This window comes from Sebastes fasciatus, chromosome 22 (genome assembly GCF_043250625.1).
Source record: "Sebastes fasciatus isolate fSebFas1 chromosome 22, fSebFas1.pri, whole genome shotgun sequence".
Taxonomy (NCBI): domain Eukaryota; kingdom Metazoa; phylum Chordata; class Actinopteri; order Perciformes; family Sebastidae; genus Sebastes; species Sebastes fasciatus.
The window spans coordinates 6134364-6151277 of NC_133816.1; the positions used below are offsets into that span (position 1 = coordinate 6134364).

At 42.5% G+C, this 16914-nt stretch overlaps 1 protein-coding gene across 1 annotated transcript in view; it reads left to right on the top strand.

Moving 5' to 3' along the window:
- Positions 1-830: 830 nt before the first annotated feature.
- adgra3 (adhesion G protein-coupled receptor A3) overlaps positions 831-16914 on the top strand; it is a 148342-nt gene continuing 132258 nt past the window's right edge. Inside the window, exons 1-3 of the mRNA XM_074622867.1 lie at positions 831-960; positions 1523-1605; positions 2795-2899. The gene's annotated coding sequence lies outside the window, so the exon portion shown is untranslated. The remainder of the gene's footprint in view (positions 961-1522; positions 1606-2794; positions 2900-16914) is intronic.

Genomic DNA, 16914 nt, shown 5'->3' on the forward strand with positions numbered 1-16914 from the left:
GTTCAGATCCCCTGTCTATTCCAATAGACATAACTTTTGTAGGATGTCTAGATCTATGATTACTGTCACCTGTCACCCAAATGCACAAACTGAATTGATTGGATATCAATGAGCCAATCACAGTGCTCCACGTCATCTGAAAGTGGTCTGCAGTAGAGCCGCGCCCCCTTTCCAGCAACATGGCTACCTGTGAGGAAAGGAGGAAGAGTAAGGCACATTTGAATCTATTTATCATGTTGTTAAAGTACATAATTTGTGTTTATACTGTGTTTAAAGTAAACTTAAGATGTTATATTACTTATACATGGAACAGAATTGTGTTCTGAACAGGTTGAGAAGAAGCTATGGTACAGTGTAAAGCTGTGTCTTGGCAGAAAATGTTGTGTTTAAGCATCTTTGGGTTCACTTTACTCCTGTACATAGAACAATATGCATATACTTGGGCTGTCACTTCTTCCAAAAACTATTTAAAACTAAACTGGGAAAAAAAAGTTTGTAAACTTGTGTTTGGTGGATTATTTCTCTGTTGTTACAATGTTAATTGTCATTGTATTTTACATGGTTGGAAAGCCTGTTTATTGACCTTCACAATGATGTCCCACTTGTAAGGATCATGTATTTGTGGGATGAGCAGCACAGCTGATTATGTGGGTAGCGCCCAAGAAAAATTTGCCAAAATGCTCTGCCAATGCTAAACAGTGTATTCTCCTGTTGGTACTGACTCTTGTTTTGAGTTGTTTGGTGGATTGGATGATTGAACTATATCAGTAACAAGGAACAAACAAGACATATTGGCTATTTTACACTTTATTCATTTAATACACCATCAGGAGCCTCAGTAGCGGTGGAAGATCCATACACAGCCAAAACAGCCTGGCACCTCCTCCTCATGCTGGTCACCAACCTGGTCACACGTTGCTGTGGGATGGCGTTCCATTCCTCAACCAGGATTTGTTGCAGGTCAGCCAGCGTGGTTGTGTCGGTCAATCTAACACGTACAGCACGCCCAAGCTGATCCCACAAGTGTTGAATTGGGTTGAGGTCTGGACTCTTGGCAGGCCGTTCCATTCTCTCTACTCCCACATTTGTTTTGTGTTGTCAGTTGCCTGTCAATGTGTGTTAATGGCAATAGTGAAAAAAGCTGCTTTTACAAAGTTGACAAAAAGCTTTACCTTTATGTGCATTTTTTTAATCCAAAATGCTACGTCACATTACTTCTCAGATGGTTTGATGGTGTTATGGTTATCTGTTCAACACAATGCTCTCGATTTCCCCATTTCGTGTCAGCAAAGAGAACAGTAGCGTTGGAGCTGGAGTAAGGCACGTTCTTTTGCACGTACTGTAATCACTGTGCGTTTTGAATTTGAAATTGAATACTTAATTTCTCACATCCTTGAACTATAGTTCATATTTATAATAAGAAGTGACCGTTCTCAATGTGCACACTCCTACAATCTTAAATCCTCTAGTGCATTGTATTTTATGACAAAGCTTTTCTCTCAATACAATCAATTCTGCCCAGGTCTGATGTCCCAGCGGAGGCCCAGCAGGTTGTGTGTGACGGCGGAGAGGGACAGAATGGAGCGGCTATTTTTAACACAGAAGGTGAGGTGAAGTACATCATTTGTCTTTAAACTGTGTTTTAAAGTAAACGTAAGATGTTATATTACTTATACATGTCAAAATATCATATGAAAGATTTATAGCTTTTCAAAAAAAGTCCATCTGAGTTTTATTGATAATGATTTATGAGTGCATTTAGAGTAGAAAGCCACCATTTACAATATTTATTTTTGTGTTTGGAACATAATTGGGTCCTGAACAGGTTAAGAAGAAGTTCAGTGTAAAGCTGTGTCTTGGTGTCTTGCCAGAAATGTTTTGTATTAGCATTTTCACACAGCTCTATTTCTTGCACACAGAAAAATACGTATATGCTAGGCCTGTCACTATTTCAAACAAAAACAAATTAGAGCCAACATGTTGTTTGTAAGAATTTGTTCTGTTCATTTGCGTTCGTGATGAGCGAGGCCATCGATCGCCGCGTAATGAATGCCGGTTTGATATGTGTCCGACTTGATCCCAACTTGCTCTGACGTGACGCACACGTGGACAATGATAACCTCACGAGATCAAGGCGGACGCAGTTTTTAGATCCAGGCGCCGCAGTTGATCTCCACTGACTGCAAGACCCAGGGCATGATGGGAACACCTGGCTGTTGCCTGATCAAAGAGCTGATTGGCTCTTAGTTTTGACAGCAAACACCACGTGTTGTAGAAAGTTCGAACTTTCTGTGTAATTGTAATATTAATATAATTATATTTAAATAGGCTATTAGTCTCATGTTTTGCAATGAAGGTTTCACCTGTTAACAAACACAACTTGTGATCTCGTCTACTTTCCAGAAGAGGTGCAGTTCATCTCGAACGAGCCTATTTGCAACAATCTAATGCTATTATGAGGCAGTTGTTCTTTTATAAAGTTGACAAACAGCCTTACGTTTTATCTACAATGTCTCCATGGTGTAGAATCCAAAATGCTACGTCACATTACTTCTCAGATGGTTTGATGGTGTGTTGACAAAGAGAACAGTAGCCTCGTAGCTGGAGTAATTCACGTCCTGTTGCGCTTATACACTGTGAGTGTTTGAATTTGAAATGCTTGAACTACTGCCTAGTTCATATTTATAATAAGAAGTGATAGTTCTCAATGTGCATACTCCTAAAATCTTAAATCCTCTAGTGCATTGTATTTTATGACAAAGCCTTTTCTCTCAATACAATCAATTTTGCCCAGGTCTGATGTCCCGGCGGAGGCCCCAGCAGGTTGTGTGACGCCGGCGAGGAACAGGACGGAGCGGCTATTTTTACCTGAAGCCCAGGAGTGAGCTCAACACAGAAGGTGAGGCGGGAGGAGAGTGGAACTCGGGCAACGTTTGGGAATGTGAATCGGGTAACGTTAATCATCTGGACAGCAGAGACATTAACTGTGCATGAAGCTCGGTCTCTGGACATTGCATGTACTGTTTCAAATACTGACAGAGGGCATGAGTGTGTGTGTGTGTGTGTGTGAGAGAGAATCAGAAGCAAAGACGAGAAGGACATGGTGTATTTCTGTGTGAATCTGGGAGCAGGAGAGGACATACTGTAGTGTAGTTGTGTGTTTGTGTGTACTGCATGTGTTGAGGTGATAGTGCCCTGACTTACTCTTGTAGATGAAGTGCACTTTGCTCAAAGCTACACCCCCTCCAAACTCCCCAAAGGAATAGACTGTGTTTTCCAACTCACTTTTCGGGTTGGGAAAACACACTGATGAAAAAGGATGAGGCTATAGCGGCACACTCGGTCTTTCCCCCGTCACACACACTAACATCATTACAATTTCAACTCCAGTGCTTTCTAACAAAAACTCTGCATATTTACAATGCGCGTGTGTACCCACTATTGTCTTGTTAAAATTTTTTACAATAGCACGCCGAGCGCCCTACGCATACCGAATGCAATATTGTGCCTTAATATGCCCCAGTATAATGCCTACAGATTTGGAGAGTGCTGATGCGGCACATTTCGCAGCAGAAGCATCTGAGTCGCACGGAAAAGCGGAGCGTTCACCCCTGAGAGAGCGAGGGGGCTCACCTTTTGTTATTATTTTCGGAGGCGCCGATTCGTGCTGACCTACTTTAGGAGAAGGGGATTGCTGAGGCACAGATCACCAATGCAAATGAAATCTGTTGCTTCCTGCCTGTTGGATTTCCAGGCACATGATGCAATTGGGGGGAGAAAAAAAAATGACTAGATGTCACGCAGCTTCGTGGATACTGTCATCTATTTATCTGCTATTTGGAAACTTATCTGGACTCATCATTATTCTGTATTTTCCGCGGTGGTTGTTTTCATTCGAGAGATTATTGAATCAGTTTGAATTGTTGACAGCAGCCGGCTCGGTTTACCCACAAACCTTCACATAAACCTGCTCAGCATTGCAAATGACAGTGATCACACTGTGACTTGAGTGCGACACTCCACCTGCTTGACAGGTGGCTGTCAAAAGTAGCTGTCATTCTGTCAGCCGCGCAACCTAGCCACTAGCATCGACTCATGTTTTTTTGCAAGGCGTTTGGTCCTGCACACAGCTGTACTGCAGCAAAAGGGAGGCGAGGATACTATTTCTCTTAATATTATGTCATTTTGATGGGCAAGTGCCCATCACTATCATCTAGATGATAGTGTTTTTATGATAGTATTACTTCTTTTTAAAGTTGCTATTCTTATATGTTCAGTTCAACTGTGGTGCATTTTATGAATTTACACTAAAGTACATGGAAAAAGTGGGTAAAACTTAAAGTTCAGGTCGGTTTATCCCCACACAGTGTGTATAACACGGACTGTTCTGACTTTTAAACCTTTTCCATCACCTTTTATATACATGCAAATGCAGTTCCTTTTGAATTATTGTCAACCTACAAGTACTTTTGCATGTCACAATCCTTTATTACACACTGTAACTGGAGACGCACAGTGAGCAAGTGGCCCTTTTTTTGTGAGGAAGGAGAATCGGAATCCAGAGTGCCGTCGTCGCCATCCCTGCAGGGGACGGAGTGCTCTAAATGCGGTGTGGCCTTTGTCGCCACGTGTGAAATATGATTTGGCGAAGGATGTCATTTGAAGGGGGCCCCGGTTCTGCAGTTATGACAGCCCCCGAGCAACTCTCTTACAGTCTCACTGTCTTTTTTTCCACGGCCTCTGTATCTCTGCATCTCTCCGCTATCTTATCTAGCCTTCGCACATTCTCTCACACCTTTTTCTCTCGCTCGCTCCTCGTCCTCCCGGTGGCCCTTTTATTGGGCTGCTTTAGAGCCAGATGTTCCTGTGCTGCGAGGATGAGGAGGGGAGACGGAGGAGGAGGAGGGGTAACCAAATGACTTGTAGCATTAGAGCAGCTACACAATCGTCTCACTTTCTCTCCAACCCTTCTCCCTATTTTTAACTCCATTTTTCACATCCTCCATTTTTTACCTCAATTTCTTTCCCAGGATATAAACTCACAACACACCCACATGCACAAACTAACTTCTGCCTGTCATGCGACGCGAGCGACCTAGTTCTAAGTTGAACCAACCGTTTGATTTGAATCGGGGAAAAGAGGCTGTCTTCGATACCGCCGCGCCGCACGCAGCAGATAAGAGGTGTGATCTCAGCGGCCTGGCTGTGTTTTTCAAAACCCAGATAATACTCCCTCAAAATCAGATTCCCACAATAGCACACTCTGGCCCCTGTAATTGTCTGCACTTGAGCTGCGGCGGATTCGTCCCGCGCTGAACTTTCGCACGTTGCAGGGGAATGAATAATTCTATTCTTATAACTGAAAACCATCTCGGGGCCCACTGTGGGTTTTTTTTTTTATTCACCAGAATTTCCAAGTTGGAAATGTCAATTTGCCCAGTCCCTTTCTCTCTCCTCGACTATAATCAACGGCCGCTCCCATTCCTGCAGATTATACAGACATCGGTGTAAAGAGAGGAATAAAAATTGCCGCCATGCTGAGTTTACGCCTGACAAACAACATCCACGCGGAGATCTGACACTGCAATTTGCACTTACACACAGAGGCAAATCCTAGCCTTATTCAGATACATTTCCAGTACAGGCCTATTTTGCAAATCAATCATGCAGCACAAAATAGTGGCGCAGAGACTTATATTTTCCGACTGCCCAGAGTCGGAAAAGCAGCAGCAACACAAAAAAAAAAGAGAAGCTGAGATGTGGCAGGGTGTTTATGGAGAATATGAATGAAGGTAGCATGCAGCTTTTATGCCTCCTAATAAGCCCCCAAGGCTGGGAAACATTACGACTCTACAGTTTTACAACCACTGATGGTCTGCTCAGAGATGTACATTGTGCTTCTCTTGGGTGTGTGTGGGTTGGGAGGGGGGGGGGTGCGGGTGAATCAGACCCATAGCTGTCTACTAAAACGATCCCCATGAATATCTGGCTATGAATCAGGCTGCCAGACTTTCTTTCACATGATACTCCTCACAAATGATATGCTTGATAAATACAGAAAAGTGTGTGTGCGTGCTTGCTTTTGGGGGGGTTCATCACCGCAAATGGATTGGGATCTGACAGGCATTCCAATGAGCTGCTACGATGGCGTGATGAAATCATTACCCCTCACTAAAATTGCGTTCGCAGTAAGAAGATGGCTTGCAGTTAGTGTGTGTGTGTGTGTGTGTGTGAGGTTCCACGCGCCTTAATAGTGTCACATCCGAGCGTCGCGTGACGTTTTGTTGTAGGTGTGTCTGCGCTTAGCGTGCGTGCCTGGCATGGCGAGGTTTGCAGTCCATCAGCGAGCCAACGAGGGAGAACTGACGCAAGTGCATGAGAATGGGTGGAGAAGTGATTTCTCCCGACACAGATCTGAGATGAGGTTCGCAGCCGTAACCAGGCGGCGCTGTAGGAGCTAATTCAGAGTTATTGACATGTGCTTGGCCCGTATCTTGTGCTGCATCTTTGTATATATAGTGCTCAGATTCAGGATGTTACAGCTGTTTATTTTTCACATCCCTACCGTGGTTGGCAACCTAAAATGTTGGGTTTATTTTTAAACCTGCATGAAATCAAACTATCTAACTCAGACCATTTTATATTAGTGTTTGGATGACATCATCTCTGACTGTTAGAGTGCTCTGTGTGATTGAGCGGTCGAGGAATAATGAGACCAATTGCTGGAAGCTTGGTGATGTAGTGACTATTTGTGAGTCCTGCAGGTGGCTACTGTTGATTTTGATTGGATTTGCTTGCGGCAGCTTTGCTGATTTGAATCATATAGTTCAGTTCAAAGTTTAGTTTGTTCACTTTTTTCCTAAGCGAAGTGTACAAAACAGGTGGCTACCTCCGGTTCTGAAAAGTGAAGCCAATGCGGAAGTGTCTTAAACTTGCATTCTCTGTAACAGCCAGCAGGGGGCGACTCCTCTGGTTGCAAAAAGAAGTCTGATTGTATAGAAGTCTATGAGAAAATGACTCTACTTCTCTCTTGATTTATTACCTCAGTAAACATTGTAAACATGAGTTTATGGTCTCAATCGCTAGTTTCAAGTCTTCTACAATACAGCATGATGTTCATTTAGTAAATTATGGTCCCATTTAGAGTCAAATAGACCATAAAGCAGGGGATGCTTTAGGGCGTGGCTACCTTGTGATTGACAGGTCACTACCACGGCGTTGTCCGGTCTGGGAGTTGTCCGTGTTTTCGGCTTACAACTTTAACCCTTTCACAGTGTGTTTTCAGTTCATGAAAGTTAATTGTAACATTTTAGTCGCCTAAAAATGCCTTATTCAGCATTCGGTTGTACTTAGCTCCACCCTCTCGTGTCACTTCTGGTTGCAAAAAAACATGGCGACGGACAAAATACCGAACTCAAGGCTTCAAAACTGTAGTCCACAAACCAATGGGCGACGTCACGGTGACTACGTCCACTTCTTACATACAGTCTATGGTTCAAATGCACTTCAGTGCATGTAACAGTAGGCCCTAACAGAGTTGTCATCAGTATAAGGCTAACCAGCTAAGCCTGCGTGCCTCTTTTACTCAGACAGATTAGAGTATCTTTAGGTGAGGCACTAAATGTTCCACCATGTTGCTCTCATCACATCCATCATGTGAAGCCGTGAGAACTACTTGTGAATAATAGCTAACAAGACCTGAGACTAAATGGTAATTGGTAAATTTCCTCCTCTTGTTTTTGTTGTAAATAGTCAATGGAAACAAGCGTATCCTCATCAGTCACCACATTCTCATTCAGTTCTTGTTCCAGAAATGTTGAAGCCGTGGGCTTGTTTCACCAAGACAAGCTGGCTAAATAGTCTGCATGCACTGTCAACCATACCATTTTCTTTTTTACTGTCTAAATTTCTACATTTTTGTAAGGACAGAAGTGCAAGGGCAGCATTGTCTTGGGGTATATTGATGAAGTAAGTAGACTCTGGAGAAGCGGCAACAAAGCTGGCATTAGAAAATACTCCGTGCTGGACTTAGAGAAATCCTTATCTAACCAGCTTTGTATAGCGAGCACACTTCAAAGATGCTGAATACATTAGTTTTAGGGGGTGTTATTCAAATTTGTTGATCCCTTTTGGCCCTTCATAAGCATATTAATAGTATTTTGTCACACAAATGGCTTCTGGTCATTGAGGCATAATCAAACAATGAACTGCAGTGTGCCACCATAAACGGTTTAAAGCCAGGACAAAACAATGTAATATTTATGTGTTGGAGCCATTGTTCTGTATTGCATTATACTATGTGTCTGGGTTTTACTGTCTCTGGCTTATAAAGTTCATAACTGTGGCTGTTAATGACAGTTATACATCCTTAATTTGTGAGATATATGCATTCTGTGTTACAAAATGAATGGCTTTTTTCTGTTGTATTAACATTTAGCTTTACATAAGAGTTCCAGTAGCCCTGTGATTAAAAAAAAGTATCTTTTTTTCTTCTTAAAAGTAAATACTTTGATGTTTCTAAAACTCCTATGAATATGAACCACTTTGTACAGAACTCGCCTGCAGTACGATTAGCCGCGACAATGCGTATCTCCCGGGATATCTGCTAAATCGGCACCCCGCAATTTTCCAGAAAGATTACACACGGCACACGCTGTGCTATCAGTTAAATCTGTGCAATTAAGGACCTGTGCATTTGCCTCTTCGGGTACATTCTAGAAGTGAATCCATTACTTATGCATTTTAATGTTGAGGGTGGTGCTAATTTGCAATAGTTTCATTAAAAAGGCAACAATAGATTAACCGCACAGAGAGATCAATTTCTTAGCATCCATTTGCAGCGTTTTAGAAAAACTGGAGGGGTGTTGTTGATGCTCTGTGCGGGGTGTGTGTGTGTGTGTGTATTCACATGTGTACAGTGCGAGAGAGATTGTTTAAACCTACTGTGTGTGTGTATTGTCTCCGTGTTGGGCAGCCCTTGCGGTGTGTAGAAATATGGACACAGTGTGTGCTGGCTTTTTGATTTGGCTTGCTGCTGTGCCACTACCTGTAGGACCAGTGGGCCGCCTCCATTGAAACAAACAGCACTTAGAGATAACACTGAGCACCGCTACACTGCCAATCCGAGGGACTCGGGATGATTTAACCTCGCAAATTACACGGGTATAATGTGAACGATTCAATAAGAATGCACGGGATGCAGATCGATACAGGGTCGCTATGCGGCTCTGTATATTTAGCTTTGTTTTAAAGCGTCTGACGTTTCAAGAAGTAATTTATTCCAACGTTACTGTTCATCCCCATGCTGCAGGCTGACACACAGACATTCATTGTATATTTCCACTAATGTATAAACACTCACATTGCTCCGTTAATGCTTCCCAGAACATACCAGCCAATATAATCGATGGCTTTCTAAAAATATTTAGACTAGAAAGGATCAATGTGCGAGATCATTCCCCATTCTACTCCGATATGTATACACAAATAGACCATTGATGGTATTGAGTGCCCTGAGGGCTCTATAGTTATGTTGCATTGCTGTCGAGGTGATGCTGCTGCCGGAGTCGGTGCGTATAGCCACGACTACTATATCCGGCTCTCCCCTTCCCCTCTGCGCACACACAGAGCTTTTTTTACGTCTCATAATGCAAGGTTGAGCTTGTCTGGCAGAATATAAAACCTCAGGCTTAGAATAATGCCCGTGAAAGGCGGCGCGTGCCCTGTCAGAGACACTTTGCTTTGCGGTGTGATTATGTTTTGGGGGATTTTTCTCTCCGCCACAACTTTCAATAGAGGATGTATTTTTCTATTTACACTCCCGTGCCAAACTTTCTGGCCCCGGCTGTTGTCAAGTTGTTTGCATTAGGCTTTCTTGTGAAGCCATTTGATCACTATCTGACTATTGCTGCACATACTGTGCTGTAGGGATGTTAAAGCAGTCTGGAAGTCAACTGTAGTGTCTTGGTAGCACAGAAAATGACCTGATTTCCTCTTGAACTTTGTGGAAAAGGATGCTCTTCTCTCTTTTCCATAGGGCCTGTTCCCTAGAATTAACATTTCAGTCCAGTGTTTTAGTTAATCTGATACATGTTTTAATCAGGTTATATGAATAACACAAGCTTGTTTCATTTTTAGTTTTATTTTGGTTTCACAGGGTTATGATTTGTTGAAAGGGATTTCTGTTGTTCTGCCTGTGATGATCAGCTGCTCAGTCAGGGATAGTAAAAGCAGGTTTGCACCATTATGTAAGGAATAATGTACAGCGAGTCGGTCATTGTTGTGAAAGAAACCCCGACAGGGCGACGCTGCACGAAGCGGAGGGGTCTCTCATCGCCCTGAATGTGTTTTTTTTTCACAACAGTGACCCGTCAGCTGTACATTATCCCGCTTATTACATGGCTACTTATTGAAGAAATCAATAATTTGACTCAAAAATGGTCCTCCAGAGTCCGACAAAAGAACTGCGCCCATAGCAGTCTGCTATACATAGCAACGGTCTGTTATAAAGAAACTAGAATGGCACTCGGAGAGCGCAGACCTTCACCCCCCTCTCCGTTCAGCTTGCGCCATCATCAACGTGTATTTTTGTTTATGTTGAGATCAGCTGTACGTAGCGGAGCATCGTAAAACACTTCATTCAACCTGGACAGAAACAAAATAAAACTCACCTAAACCGTCATCGTTACACTTTCCAACAAAAGAGTAACAGTGCAAAAACGTCGAATCTACAGTCGTCGTCCCCCACCCCGCTCTCTCTCTGTCTCTCTCTCTGAAGGAAGAAGGTGGGGTTATGTGTCATCAACGCGTCATCAGCTACACTGCGCATGTGTTTTACCCTGTGGTTTTAATGCTCAGGCTGATCGGAATTCTTAAAAATATTCCTGAATCCGGATCATGATCCGGATCACCACCAAAATCTAATGGATTGTTTATTGTGCCACATCCCACACCTCCAAAAGATTTCATTCAAATCCATTGCAGACTTTTGGAGTAATCCTGGTAATGGACAACCAAACAAACAAACCAACAAACCAACGCCGGTGAAAACATAACCTCCTTCCTAGGCCTTCGGCCTTGATGGAGGAAATAACAGACCGCAGAACGCTGTGATTGACCAATCAGAATTGAGTATTCAAAACAGCCGTGTAAAAAATCCTGAGGGGTTGGGTTGTTAAGATGTAGGATAGGTAAAATAGATCACCGGTAAATAACATTTTATAAAAGAGGACCTATTATGCTCATTTTCAGGTGCATACTGGTATTTTTGGTTTTCTACTAGAACATGTTTACATGCTTTAATGTTCAAAAAACACTTTGCTTTTCTCATACACTCTGTTTGAGCTCCTGCCCCCCCCCACTGTTGTGATTGGTCAACCGAACCAAACCCTTCGGACTCTTCTCCAGCTCCCCTCAAACTAGCTGCTAGTTTGGTATTATGCAAATGTCTTACTTGGTGACATCACCACGTTACGGAAGAAAAGCCGGGACTTCAAGCAAGGCGTTTCAGGCAGTTCAGTGTTTCTGTGGGAGAGAGTGACTCCATTTGGCGTGGACTTTGAGCTTTGTAACTTTGCAGACCTTTTACATACACATAAAAAATATATAACGCACAAAAGGAAAGAGAAAAAGCACAAAAGCATAATAGGTCCTCTTTAAATTCCGGGCGCTCATCGGGATGTATGTGTGCCCCCCAGGTGCATTGTGATTTCAGCAGTATCAGAGAAATCTTACATGTTTTGTTAATTGTATGATTTGTATCATGATCTCTGTTAAGCTCACCCTATACTTACCTGGGCAGGTCCTAGGTTCCAGTTAGGTGAGGCTAAGAAGGTTAAAGCCATTCACTGGAGTAGGGGCAGAGAGCAGGTGGCAGCTTGTGAGGCTGCAGCTTTCGTTAGCGTTCTTTTTTACTTGCTTCAGCTTAAGTTATTTTGTTGTATTTTAGCCTCCATTTCATTAACATTTTTGTTTATAAATGCCACCTATTTTGCATTTACTCCTGCTTCTTAAAACCTGCTTCTTCAACACCCCCTTTTAAAATGCTCCAGGGCCAAGCAACATCATCTGCCCTTCATACAGGGTGGCGGCCCAGCATACTTTTTTTAAAGAAAAATGTTCTTGCTTCTGTTGACTCCAATCCTTGAGAAAAGTTAGGTGTTGCTTAATGACGAGCCCTAGTCTTTTTACCACTATTTGTGTGTCTTACATTCTCTGTCACGCTTACACACATTAGTGCGTAGTTACTAAAAGGAGTAACATATCCACTATCACACCGGCGTCCCCCCAGGACTCATTATTCCATCAATGGTGTATTAAATAACCGTGAAAAGCAGAGTGTCTTTGTGAATGTATGTGCTGAACTGGCTATTCTTCAGCAAAGATAAACAGACACATATAATTGGTAAATTTCAGTCCAGCTCAGTGTGGCCATACCCTGGAAACCATGATATACAGAAGAAGGCAAGTTCCAGCTAATCGCCTGCTTTACATTACATTCACACTGCCTTAGTGTTGAAGCTCCTGCTGTCAGATTATCACTGCAATGGGTGGCTAAATGACATGAGCACTATAGTCATTATAGGTAAACTGTGAAGTTTCTGACAATTGGTAGCATAGTAGACCAATGTTTTCATGAAGTACCTTGAAAGCCACACTTTGCTTCGGGTTGCGAAGCAAATTCGCATCTTTGCATTTGAAATGCAGTTCACTTTGGTGAACTTTCACTTCGAAAATCACCTCAGCAGGCAATGATCACTGGCTTGCATTCACACATGTGTGACCGTGCCCTTATTGTTCCTCTTAACATGTTCACCGCCTTAAAATGGTGGCTTCAATACACTTGAAGAAAAACAAGGTCTCCACAACTTAGAGGATTTTAAAGAGCAAAATCCATTTTTTTCCTTTCCTTATAGTTGCAAGTAGCATCTAGCTTGATCTGACATGCAGATCTGGACTTTGAGAGCACTTTGTTTGCACTTGTCCATCACGTGAATGATGTAACTTGCAAGCTAAGTCCACTGATTCGCAGAACTTACTTGCTTGCAATAGTAACGAAGATGCCTAAGGGAAAAGCATCGGAGTAAAATTACACATTTTATTTAGGAAATGTAGTGGAGTAAAAGTTGACAGAAGTATAGAAACTCAAGTAAAGTACAGATACTCCCAAAAAAAACATATGTGCTATAACAAAGTATTATTACTTCGTTACATTACACCACTGGTTGTTTGTTTTATCATGTTCTACCAGGACACACATCGGGACACATATGAAAGCCATTAGCTCTTGGGAAACATGATGCACATTTCGGCTGATGCATATTAATAGTTAGTGGCAGCATTGCAACAGAATGTGATATGAGAAACTTTGACGGTAAACAAAAACTGTGCATGGTTACATTAAAAATCCATTTTTGGAATAGAGGTAACCATGACTGCCAAAAAAAATGCAGTATACCGGACACAATACTGTATGTCAGGGTTCTGTGATGACCTAGAAGTAGAAGCCTTATGAGTGTAGTGTTTGTGTTAGGCCTCACTCCCTAAACCTATAGAAGAGTCCTGTTGGTGAAACCTGTTGGAAAAAAGTGATGATTACTGTATGTATTATTATTCGCTCGCTGACGGTTGGTCAATCGGTCAGTCCACAAATATTCCCCCACACGTGCCCTATGGAGGCTGAAATTTGCTCTTCTGCTCATGTGATGCTCTGGATCAGCATCTGAGCAAGCTCGACACGGGCCTCTCTTGATCTCACGAACCCCCCCCCGGCATTGCTGCAGCACAACATTTGGATTAGCGTGTACACATACTGGAAATAAACCTTCTAAATTCACATAAATCTAAATGCTGATGCAGGAAGAGGTGGATGAAGTTGCATTTTCAAGAGTGTAGCAGCAGCAAAGGGGTGTGCATATAGAAACGGGGAGCCAAATTGTTGGAGATAGGTCATGGTCATATATGATTTAACAGTATACGGAACATGTGACCATAAAACTTCCATGCCTGCCTGAACCGAGGACAGGGCTCCATTGATCTCCTTCATCTTCATCATCTCTGCTTCATCCCCATCATTCTCGTGTGTGTCCCTCTATCCGGATTTGTCCGGCGGTATACGTCGCAGCGTTGCTCAAATGTGCTCTCATCAGCAGTTTGGGAACTTAAAGATCATGCGTGTTGACAGGGGATATATGGAGGGTATTACAGCACGGAATTAACCAGCCCCACAACATTGCTTATGACTTAGCGTGCTATCAGAGGGGGCATTGCTCTGGCCGAGCCGTCCCTCCTGTGGAGCTCCAGGCAGTTTGAGTGGAGGAGCGTTTTTTCTTCCTTGATGTCCCCTTGAACCCCTTCGTCCCCCATTCTGCCTCCCAAAGGGAATGCTGCAGTTACTAGGCAACAAGAGAGGGAGGGGCTTGAGACATTATAGAGGCCAGTTTGTATTGTGCCCAGCTATTAATGCTATTCATTTTATTAAGGCTATATACATGATGTAAATATGCTTAAATCCATAAAGTCCTGAGACCGAGACTCCTAAAGTTGTGTAAATTCCCTTTTTAATATTTTTTTTATAATATCGTTATGAGATAACATCAGTCAACCATTTCTTTAGCGGAGGGTTATCCCAAAGTGCATGTTATTGTGGAAAAAAAGCATTAAATAAAAATTATGTTTTGGCACACCCCATTGCTCCATTTGCTTCCCCCATTAAATTCACTCAAATTCACTCATGTAGGACAAGATTTCTAATTGCCGTATTTAATGTGTTAATGATTTAATTATTCTTTTAATTAATTTGTTACGACTAAATGATTGACTTAATTCAAGGGCTCTTGGCTTGTCTTTGGGGAGGGCGCGGGGCTCTGCAGATGACTTGCTGATGCCTTCTCCGTATCAAATGTCAGAGACGGAAAAACAGGAGAGCGATGGGGAGCGATGCAACAAATGCACGTCTCCTTTTCAACCGGCAGCAAAATTAATAGGCCACGTATTTTGTGGGTCTTTTTCGTTGTAAGTTTGCAAAACAGTGCTGTTTATTACAAGACTGACAGAGAAAGCAACTCTATTTCCCCTCCCCAGTGAGGAATGACTGTGGGCCTAATCTGAAGTAAACAGGCTCTAAAGGCCTCTTGAGGGGGGGCGTTGTGGCTTCTCAAGCACATCAACCACCCAAGCCTCAGCATCAAAGGGATCGCCATTTTTAATTGAAATGCCTTTTAATGTATAATGTAGTTCATTTATTTAATTTAGATTCAATAGTCACGGAAAAAGGAATTGAGCTGGAAAGGTCAGACCAAATATAAGCATTCCAGAGCACACCAGCTCTATTAGTTTTTCAAACAAATCTACCTCCGCAGACTATGAAAATGTGGCGTGAACTTTTTTCGGCGGCTGCAAATTGCCTCAAAGTTTTATTGATGATGGAGTAAAAACCTCAGTTGATGGATAAAGAGGCTGCTGTTCAGTATGCGGGGGATACAGCGTACTGTTGAAGGGATGCTTTTATCTCTCTCCTTGCAGCCGAGGCTACATTTTCTTTATATGTGCCATGTGCAGGTTATCGGCAGATGTAAATCGTTGTTTTACTGTCAATCCACAACACTTTACCTTCCCAGCCTGTGGAACAAGGGGTGCATGTCATTTGCATGATATTTGATGCACGTTGATTACCGGTGAATTTTCCGTGTGGCAGTGCGAAGGTTAAAAAAGTAAAAATCATAAAAGCAGCAGGGTCCTCGTTTGTCATTTTGTGCTCATAATTAACAGTCAGTTGTAAGTCCATGTTACCTCCTTTTTTAAAGGAATAGTTCACATTTGGGGGAAAACAGGCTTTTCTCTTTCTGAGACTGAGACGAAAAGCTCATTATCAATCTGGTGTCTGTACGTTAAGTATGGCGCTCGAGCTGGGAAGTGATTAGCCTGCAAAGTTCACACAGTATACTGGTTACAGGAATAGTTAAAGCTCACACTGTAATTGTCTTTGTTACGTTACTGTTTGTGGAGGGATCAAACGAAACAAATGGTTTTTAATTAGTGAGCTTTAAGGCCTTTGCACACCGGGAGCGTGACGTAAATGCAAAATACTCGCCTGCGAATATTTTGCATCAAAAGTATTCATATCAGTTGCAACACTTTTTCAATAAAAGGTTCAAATAGATTCTTACAGGCATGAGAGACCCAGGGAGAGAGACCCAGAGCAGTGTCCGGCAGTCTGTCTGAGGTAAATTGTTATACAGCCTCAAAACTGTAAGCTTTTTTTATTGAGTTCTGTTTTGGTGAAATGCTCTGAGTGAATTTTCCTCTGGTAAACAGTTACGCAGAGTATATGTCTAGGGCTTTTATTGTGAAAGGGAAGAACGGGTGGATCTGGTATGCGCTGCCTTTGTCAAGGTTGAAAGGAATAGTAAAGTTTGCTGTCTTGGTTCGGGCTACAGAGCCTCCGTGTTGTTGTACACTATAGTGTTTTTTTTTTTTTTAATATGTCCGTTCCGCACAGTGTGATTGGTTGATGCCTTTATTGACGGTGCGAAAACTCAGAAAAATCAACCTTCTTCCGAAAAAAATTATTCCGTCGCTTTTTTGTGAAAGTATTCATGACTTTCGTGTGTAAAGGCTGTTAAGGGATTTTAGAACTAGTTTTTGTTAAAGGACCTCCCGTCTCTTCTTTGTGATTGAAGTTAAAGTCTCCTCAGTTCACTCATTTGCTACCACTCCAGAGTTCCTTGTTAGTCTGGATGAAAAGCCTCTTTATTGTACGACAGAGGATCTCGAACAAATCATCGCTTGCGATGAAATGACTTGCAACCCAAGACCACTCAAGTGTCCCCATATTTGGCCTCGCATTTCTTGTATTTCTCCCAACCCTAGTGAGCCTCTCTGCACACTGTAGCTAACCCGCTTGATGGAGAGGCA